Source organism: Galeopterus variegatus, unplaced genomic scaffold (assembly GCF_000696425.1).
Source record: "Galeopterus variegatus unplaced genomic scaffold, G_variegatus-3.0.2 Scaffold4830, whole genome shotgun sequence".
In the NCBI taxonomy this organism is placed as follows: Eukaryota; Metazoa; Chordata; class Mammalia; order Dermoptera; family Cynocephalidae; genus Galeopterus; species Galeopterus variegatus.
The window spans coordinates 42,701-50,772 of record NW_007730941.1 but is presented as its reverse complement, the minus strand read 5'-3'; the positions used below and the strand labels follow the sequence as shown (position 1 = coordinate 50,772).

The window sequence follows — 8,072 nt, the reverse complement described above, 5'->3', positions numbered from 1 at the left end:
CTTTTTCACTACACCAAAGCAGGGGCCCCCAGATTACAGGTCCCAATAAGCCCTAGAGGGTTACCTTCTCTGACTCGACCTCATCAGTAAAACAGAGGTAATAATGCTTCATTCACAAGGTTGTTCTGAGGATAAGATCTCGTGTGTGAACTTCTGGGCCCAAGGCTGGTTTCCCTCCTGAGATTCACTCCGAGAGCCCACACCAAGCTGGGAAGGCAGTTTCCCTGAAAATAACTAAGCCCTTACCAGCACCCCAGCTTGAAAGATTACAGGGAATGAAGTGAATGAAAACTACATTTTTTTTACTCACCCAGCCAGAAAGCTTTGCTCTGCCAGGCAGGTAGATTTTAAAGCCAGTCATCAAGGTGATGAGCCCTGTCAAAGGCTGGGGCACAGACAGACACCGTTCCCCACCACCTCAGGATGCCAGACCTCAGCCATGTGCCCATCTCAAGCCCTGGTCTCACCACCCACCCAGTCCCCGATGCTGAAGAGCACAGTGTACCCTCAACCCTCCTCTGGCTCAGGCTCCACGTCCCATCAGGCCTGTCGCTCCTACTTCAGCAGTGCCTCTGGGGTCCCATCCCTGCCCTGCATCCAATCTGCATGGCCTTGCTTGAGGTACTGATGTCTCTCATCTGCATGTACTGCAACAGTCCCCTCACAGGTCTCTCTCTGCTCCAGGCCTGGGCCCGTGCTGCTACTGGGTATCTTCCCCAAACTCAGCTGAATTAGTCAGGGTTCTCCAGAGAGACAGAACCAATAGAATCTCTCATATACCTAAGAGGGGATTTATTACAGGAGTTGGCTCATGCAATTATAAAAGCTGAGAAGTCCAACAACATGCTGTTTGCAAGGTGGAGAACCAGAGAAGCCAGTGGCCAGAGAAGCCAAAGGCCTGAGGACCTGGGGGGGCCTCTGGTGCAAGTCCCAGAGTCTGAGGGCCTGAGAACCTGGAGTTCCAGTGTCCAAGGGCAGGAGAGTATGGATATCCCAGCTCCAACAGAGAGAGAAAAGTTGCCTTCCCTCTGCCTTCTTGTTCTGTCTGGGCCCTCAGCCCTCTTGGATGGTGCCCACCTGCACTGGGTGAGGGAGGATCTTCTGCAGTCCACTGATTCAAATGCAAATCTCTTCCAGACACTCCCTCACAGATATACCCTGAAATAAGGCTCTTCCGGCTGTCTGGGTACTCTTTAACCCAGTCAGGCTGACATGTGAAATGAACCATCATGGCAGCCTTATTCCATCCTCCTTACAGTAGCATTGTCCCTGATGGTGGCATCATCCCCGACGCTGACACCTGCCATCCATAGGACACACTGTGCCCTGTCAGCGCCCACCCCTCGTGTGTGCTGCTCCCCCTACCCCAATACCCCTTACCCTTCTCTGCTTAGCAAGCTCCTGTCCAAGCTCAAATGTTGCCTCTTCCAAGAAGCCTTCACTGGGTCCCCTCAGGAGAGAACTAGCTCCCTCCTGATTCACACAGCATTTTGTTGACCATTTTTTCCATCATACTACAATTAGCTTCATCCATTTCTTTCTTCCCCACCAGACCATGAGATCCTGGAGAACAAGGGCTGTGTCTTATCCATTTCTGAATTCCCAAGTGCCAGACACAGTAAATGCTCAATAAGTGTTTGCTGACAGATGGAGTAAATGAAGTCTCTGTTCCTTTTGTTGTGAATAAAGCCTTACGTATTACAACTTGCAGTCAAAACTCAACTCATCCCTAAAACTCAATTTCTCTCTCTTAAACTTTCCTCTATTCCCTTGTATTAACTGTCTTTCTAAATGTTAAGTCCTTAATGTTAAGCCCTAGAATTACTTTCTCCAACCCCCACAGGCTCCGTGCTGATTGGTGTTGGTCAGACACACTGGCCCCTAGCGCAACAGAGACCTGCAGGCTCCACACCCTGCTTCCTTGGCTACTTGGGCCCACCTGTTGGATCTGCCTTGGCAGCAGGGGTGGGAATAAGGAACCAGCTGCACCTGGCTTCATGGCTCAGATTTGTTTTCTTGATGTTCGGGATGCTGAGGTAGTTAGTAAGTAAATCAGCCTCAGTATTCAAATATGCAGTTAATAAATCCTGAAAGAAAAACAAATCAAAATCCTTCAGCAGAGCCCACAGGCAAAACCTGTGCTTTCCCTAATCCTCCCCAACCCTCAAGGATCACTTTCCATTCCACCTGGTCTGTGTGGTTAGGGCCAGGTTGTGGGCAGTATCACCTCCTAGGAATACATCAGCTTCTCAGGCTGGAGTGTCTCCCTCAGAGATTTCCTGAGTCTGTGCAAAGGAATCTAGCAAGAAGAGGAGTCACAGAGTTGGAGGTTCTGTGTGCCCTGTTTAAATGACAGCAGCATCTTCCTGCCACCAAGTGTACATAGTTGACCTTCCTATCACAACACAGACAGAGCATATAAGTCAATACAAGGCCAGCCCTTTGGACCTGGTAAGTCTAGAAGCCCTGCTTTTGAAGACTGTTTTGCCCTTGGGCTTAACTCTTTTCTTCCTGGAGCTGTTCTTTCTCAGACAAGGACTCTGACTACACTTTGGGAACACAGAGCTGATGCCAGGTCAAGGCAGAGGCTAACACCGGCTGAGGGCATGTACTCACCTGTGCATTTTGTTTCCTCCCAGGGGAGGCAGAAGCAGGAGCTACGGTGGCACTCTATTCTCAGAGGGGGCCTCACAGGAGATGGAGAATCTGGACATGAACGCCACGAAGGAACAAGGTCGCTGCCAGTTCTCAGAGAAGTACAAGCACATCTACCTCTCCGTGACCTACAGTATCATCTTCGTCCTAGGGCTGCCCCTGAATGGCACTGTCTTGTGGCTGTCCTGGCGCCAAGCCAAGCGCTGGAGCTGTACCACCATCTATCTGGTGAACCTCATGGTGGCCGACCTGCTGTACGTGCTGACGCTGCCCTTCCTCATCATCACCTACATCCTGGATGACAGGTGGCTCTTCGGGACGCTGCTCTGCAGGCTGGTGCGCTTCCTATTCTATGCCAACCTGTACAGCGGCATCCTGCTGCTGACCTGCATCTCTGTGCACCGCTTCCTCGGCGTGTGCCACCCTCTGCGCTCGCTGCCCTACCGGACCCGCCGGCACGCCCTGCTGGCTGCTGCCACTACCTGGGCCCTGGTGGTCCTCCAGCTGCTGCCCACACTGGCCTTCTCCAAAACGGAACACATCAATGGCCAGGTGATCTGCTACGACACGAGCAGCCCGGAGGATTTCCATCATTTTTTTGCCTACAGCATGGTTCTGATGTTGTCCGGCTTCGTCTTTCCCTCCTTGGTCATTCTGGTGTGCTACTCGCAGATGGTCAGGAGCCTGACCAAGCCAGAGCACACCCTCACCAGGACAGCCAGCATGGCACGGGCCAAGTCCATCCGGAGCATCGTGCTGGTGTGCGGCCTCTTCACCATCTGCTTTGTGCCCTTCCATGTCACCCGCTCCTTCTACCTCACCATCCGCATCCTGCCTTCCCAGAACTGCCAGCTCCTGACAGCGGCCAGCCTGGCCTACAAGGTATGGAGGCCTGTGGTGAGCATGAGCGCCTTCCTCAACCCAGTCCTGTACTTCCTGTCGGGGGGCAACAACAGGGTCAGGCTTCTCCAGCAACTGAGGCAGAACAGGGTGCAGGAGCACCCAGCGGCAGCCAAGGAAGAGATGCCCAGGGGTGGGCAGATCTGGGTGCTGCCAAGGTGAAGTTGACAATGGTTTATCTGAACACAGAGGGGCTCAAGATCTCCTGAAAGTGTCCTGCTGAAAAGGATTTTACGTTGACATTAAGAGATTTTACAATAAGAATATGGAGGGAGCTACCAACAAAAAGGAAAACTTTCTTGTTTCAATGAGAGCTGACATTTATCTCATCATTCAGGTCTCAGCTCAACTGTCACCTTCTCAGGAGCCACTCCTGCCCACCCCAGCTATGCTGACCTGTCTCCCCATAACCCAGTCACTCTCTTTTATTTCCCCATCTATTGTCTTTGTAACATTTATTAACACCTGGACTTGCTAACTCACTTGCTTGTCTATAATCTGTCTCTTCCCACTGGAATATAGGCTCTAATAGAACAGAAACCCTGTCTTTCTGCTGAACCCCTAACACCAGCCTCTACAGCAGGGCCCAGCACAGAGTAAGTGCACAAAAGATAGTGGCTGAATGAATAAGTGAGTGAATGAATGAGTAAATGAATGCGTAAATGAAGCATTTACTATGTAAGAGCTCCACACATGGCCTAACTCATTTAATCCTCACAATTGCCCTAGGAGGTGGGTGCTATTGTGGCCCCCATTTACTGAGAAGGAAACTGAAGTACAGAGCTTTGAGTAGCTTGTCCAAGCCCATGCAGCTGGAAAATGCCCAGATCACACAGCGTTGAATGGAAGCTTCGAATCCCAGCAACGGCCTCTGAAGCACATGCTCCTAAGCTTGATGCACACGGCCCCATCCAAACACAGTCAGGAGCCAGCCCAAGTTCTCCTGGCCATTTTAGGGCAGCTCCCGTTTACATAGCTGCTGTTAACTGTGGATCACTGGGTATATCTCATGTGCTCTTTTACTACATTTCTTAACCAGTGTTCTTGTTAGGAAAAACTCTTCAGGATAAAGTAGGAGATATGGAGTAAAGAGGCTGCATGGAAAATGATTCACCTTATTTTTATCCAAACATGAGGTCTCAGTTTATGACAAAAAAAACCCAACAAAGCTTAACCACTGTCTTAAGTCATAATGATATTCATTTCCTAAAAGAAAAAATGTTCCAAAGTAATCCAAAAAGATAATCTTAAAAAATCCTCTTATATTTAAATAATAATGATCTCCAAGGACTTCTTGGATCTATATGCACATTATCTAATAATTTGTTATGATCTCCTCTTGAAGAGAAGGTAGATAAATCCTTTTTATAAGAACCAAAGTGTAACCCCTCATTACTATCCCACTGTATTTATGGGAAATGTCTTAGTAAACTATATACATGTCTAAATTATAAAATTTTATTCTAAAACTACAGTTTATTGCTTTGAAGGCCACACAATAATTAGAACTAGACTAAGGGTTGCTTAGCAGAATTCCTCGGGATAATTGGTTTAATGAACAGGCAAGGATGTTTTCTAATTACCAAGTCAGCTGTTTCCACATAAATATGTGTTTCTACAGGAGCTGAGATAGCTTAAAATTGTTTGCTCTCTTGAACATTCTCTCAGCTCTCTTGCTTAAATTATCAGTCTCTGTCCCTTTCTTTGCGTAACATAGAGGGAAGTTTCAGCCAACTTACAGTCCTAATTATCACTCCTTACAAATTAATAAAGTTGCACATTACTGGAGAACTAGTGCACCAGACTCCTCCAATAAAAGTCTGGAGCCATCCCAGGTCACATTAAGCCACTACCTCTAATGCCCACTAGCCTGTCAACCCTGGAGATGAGAAGAAAACAAATCTAGAATTCCCGGGATGCATTACTTTACACTCCTGGCCAAAATTTTCCTGCTTTTAAGTCTTTATAGTTAACCTATGTGCTTGCAATTATTTCTTTGATACATATAAGGCTAATTTTGCTTCTGCACATTTTTTTGACCTACTTAACAGCAACGTATAAGCATCCATTCTTATTTCCAGAAAGCTGTAATCAAAAAAGTCTTAGTCGACATCATATTGTGGGTTTTCAGGTACAGTAATCTCAAGATACTAGAATCAAACTAGACTATTCCCTTTGGGGAAAGGGCCCCACTATAAGTGGAGCTGGGAATCCACTGTCCAACATAAGCCAAGAGGATATTCCACACATCCTTGTGATTCGTGAAAACCAAGTATAGAAGGAGACAAGAAACCAGAAAAAAACAAAAATTCTTCCTGAGTCTACCCATTCACTGCCCACCACTCTGGGGAGAGCTGAGATCCTCAAATTTGTAATACCTTTGGGCCCCAAGCACTTTCCAAAATCTTTCTGTCTTAGACAGGTTAAAACAAAACTGAAGGTCAGCAAATATTAACATGCTCAAAATACCATATTGGGGCTATACTGGATGAAAATATAACGGCTATAATCACTTACAAATGTGTCAGACACGGTCCCAGCCCTTAAGGAGGTAACATACTGTTAGAGAAACAAAATATAAAAACATAAAAACAACAATATGAGCTCTAATTAAGTTGAACCAACTACAGAAGAACTCACATCATTATCAAAAGGTACAGGCAAAAAGTACTAGAAGAGTGGGGATCAGGGAGCACGTAGGCAGAGAGGGCCTCGAAAGGCATCGGAGTGTGCTGAAGGCTGGGAGAGACTTCCATCAAAAGAGCCTCCCAAGCAGTGCACAAGATGGAAAGAGGGATCATTGCAGGCAAGGTAATTTGTGTGAGCCACTGGTTGGCTCCTGAAGGGAAGCAGCTGGAGACAGTGCTGAAAGGGCTGGCTGGTGTGATTGATTATGAAGCCCCCTGAAGCCAGAACCACTCCTCAAGGCAGGAGGAACCAGCAAGAGCATTTGAGCCGAGAGCAATACAATCAAAGTTGTGATTTTGAAACTTAATTTGGCAGCCCCCATGTTTTGAATGAAGTAGAGAAAAATAAAATGTCACAATTAGACTTCTGCAAGGTCTCCTATTTGGCCTCCCCTCCCTTCAAAGCCATCCTACACCCGTTACCTCCAGATTTTCTTTAAAACGGTATTTTGCATAAGTCACACCCTCCCCGATGGTCACTTCCTCCCTCTACCTGCACTTCCACGGGGTAAAGCCCCAACACCTCACGCTGGCATAGTCCAGCCCCCTCACAGTCTAGTCCCAGCTGAACTCTCCAATCCCAGCTCTCCCACCACACCCCGTGGATTTCCACCCTCCCTCCCGTGTTTGCCATGGGTCCACCACTCTACATCCCCGAACAAAACCTTCCCCTAGTGCCAAGTACTCCCCTTCCCCAGGCCTTGGGGCCTGCCTCCTTCAGCTGCCTCCGATCTCACTCTGCTCTGCTGACTCACCCATGGGAATTATCACCTTGGAGTTGACGAGGGGCTCCTTTAGCACTGCAGGTCTGTTTTACTTCCCTCACTGCTGCATTTTCAATCCATAGAACATGGCATCCGAGCAACATTCCAAACATAGTAGACAGTAAGCAATGGTGATACTGAGAATGAAGAAGAGGAAGGTGATCAATACTCAGAAGACCACTGCGGTGACCCCACATGAGGGGAACACACAGACAATGGGCAGAACTAAGGTGGAGTGGGTAGAACTAAAAAGATTTTAAAACATATTGGAAGAAAGAAGAGAAATAAAATGATTATTTAGACATGATTGGTAGGAAGACATAACAAACTGATTGAGACTCCGAGCCTGAGGAATCTAAAGAATGATAAACTAGCCCCTAGCACAAAGTAGACATTCAATAGTGGGCGGAGGAATAAAGGGAGGGAGGCAGGGAGGGGGCCTGTGCATTGTGACCAGGTAAGCATGAGCAGCTACAGTGAGACCCCCAGCTGGAAATGTGCCATGGAGATTCAGGGACAGCTTAGCTAGCTCCGGGTTTGGAGTTACCTGTGTAGGCAAATATTCAAAGCCACCTTAGTAAGTGATATCTCTGAGGAAGAAGTGACGAAAAAGAACAGAGGACCTGGGAAATACAGGAGTCATAAAAAGTCCTGACAGTACAGGGATAGGAGTTGCTGTTGGATAACAAAGTATTGGGAAATCAAATGAGTGAACAGTTTCAACAGAGAGAGTAGTTAAGGGTGTCACATGACAAACTAATCAACGAGAATGAACAGTTATCTCTCAGCGAACAGCTCAAATGCCACTTCTTCCAAGAAGCCTCACCTGATCACCCATCAGAAGGCCCTCTCCTTCTCTGAACTATCATCCACACCGCTCTTAAGGCCCATTTCCCCCTCTACCAAGTATGAGAGGCATTATTTAAGTCTTTTTGGTTCCCCTCCTAAAGAATCTAGAAGATCGTTTGGTAGAGTGTGGTGCTGACAACAAGGTCAAAGGTTCAGATCCCCATACACGCCAACTGCAAAAAAAAAAAAACCTAGCAGAGGCTTGAACATATGGGTA

The 8,072-nt window shown here is 47.4% G+C and overlaps 1 pseudogene; it reads left to right on the top strand.

Moving 5' to 3' along the window:
- Positions 1-484: 484 nt before the first annotated feature.
- Positions 485-3,778, top strand: LOC103603858 (annotated as a pseudogene).
- Positions 3,779-8,072: the final 4,294 nt, after the last annotated feature.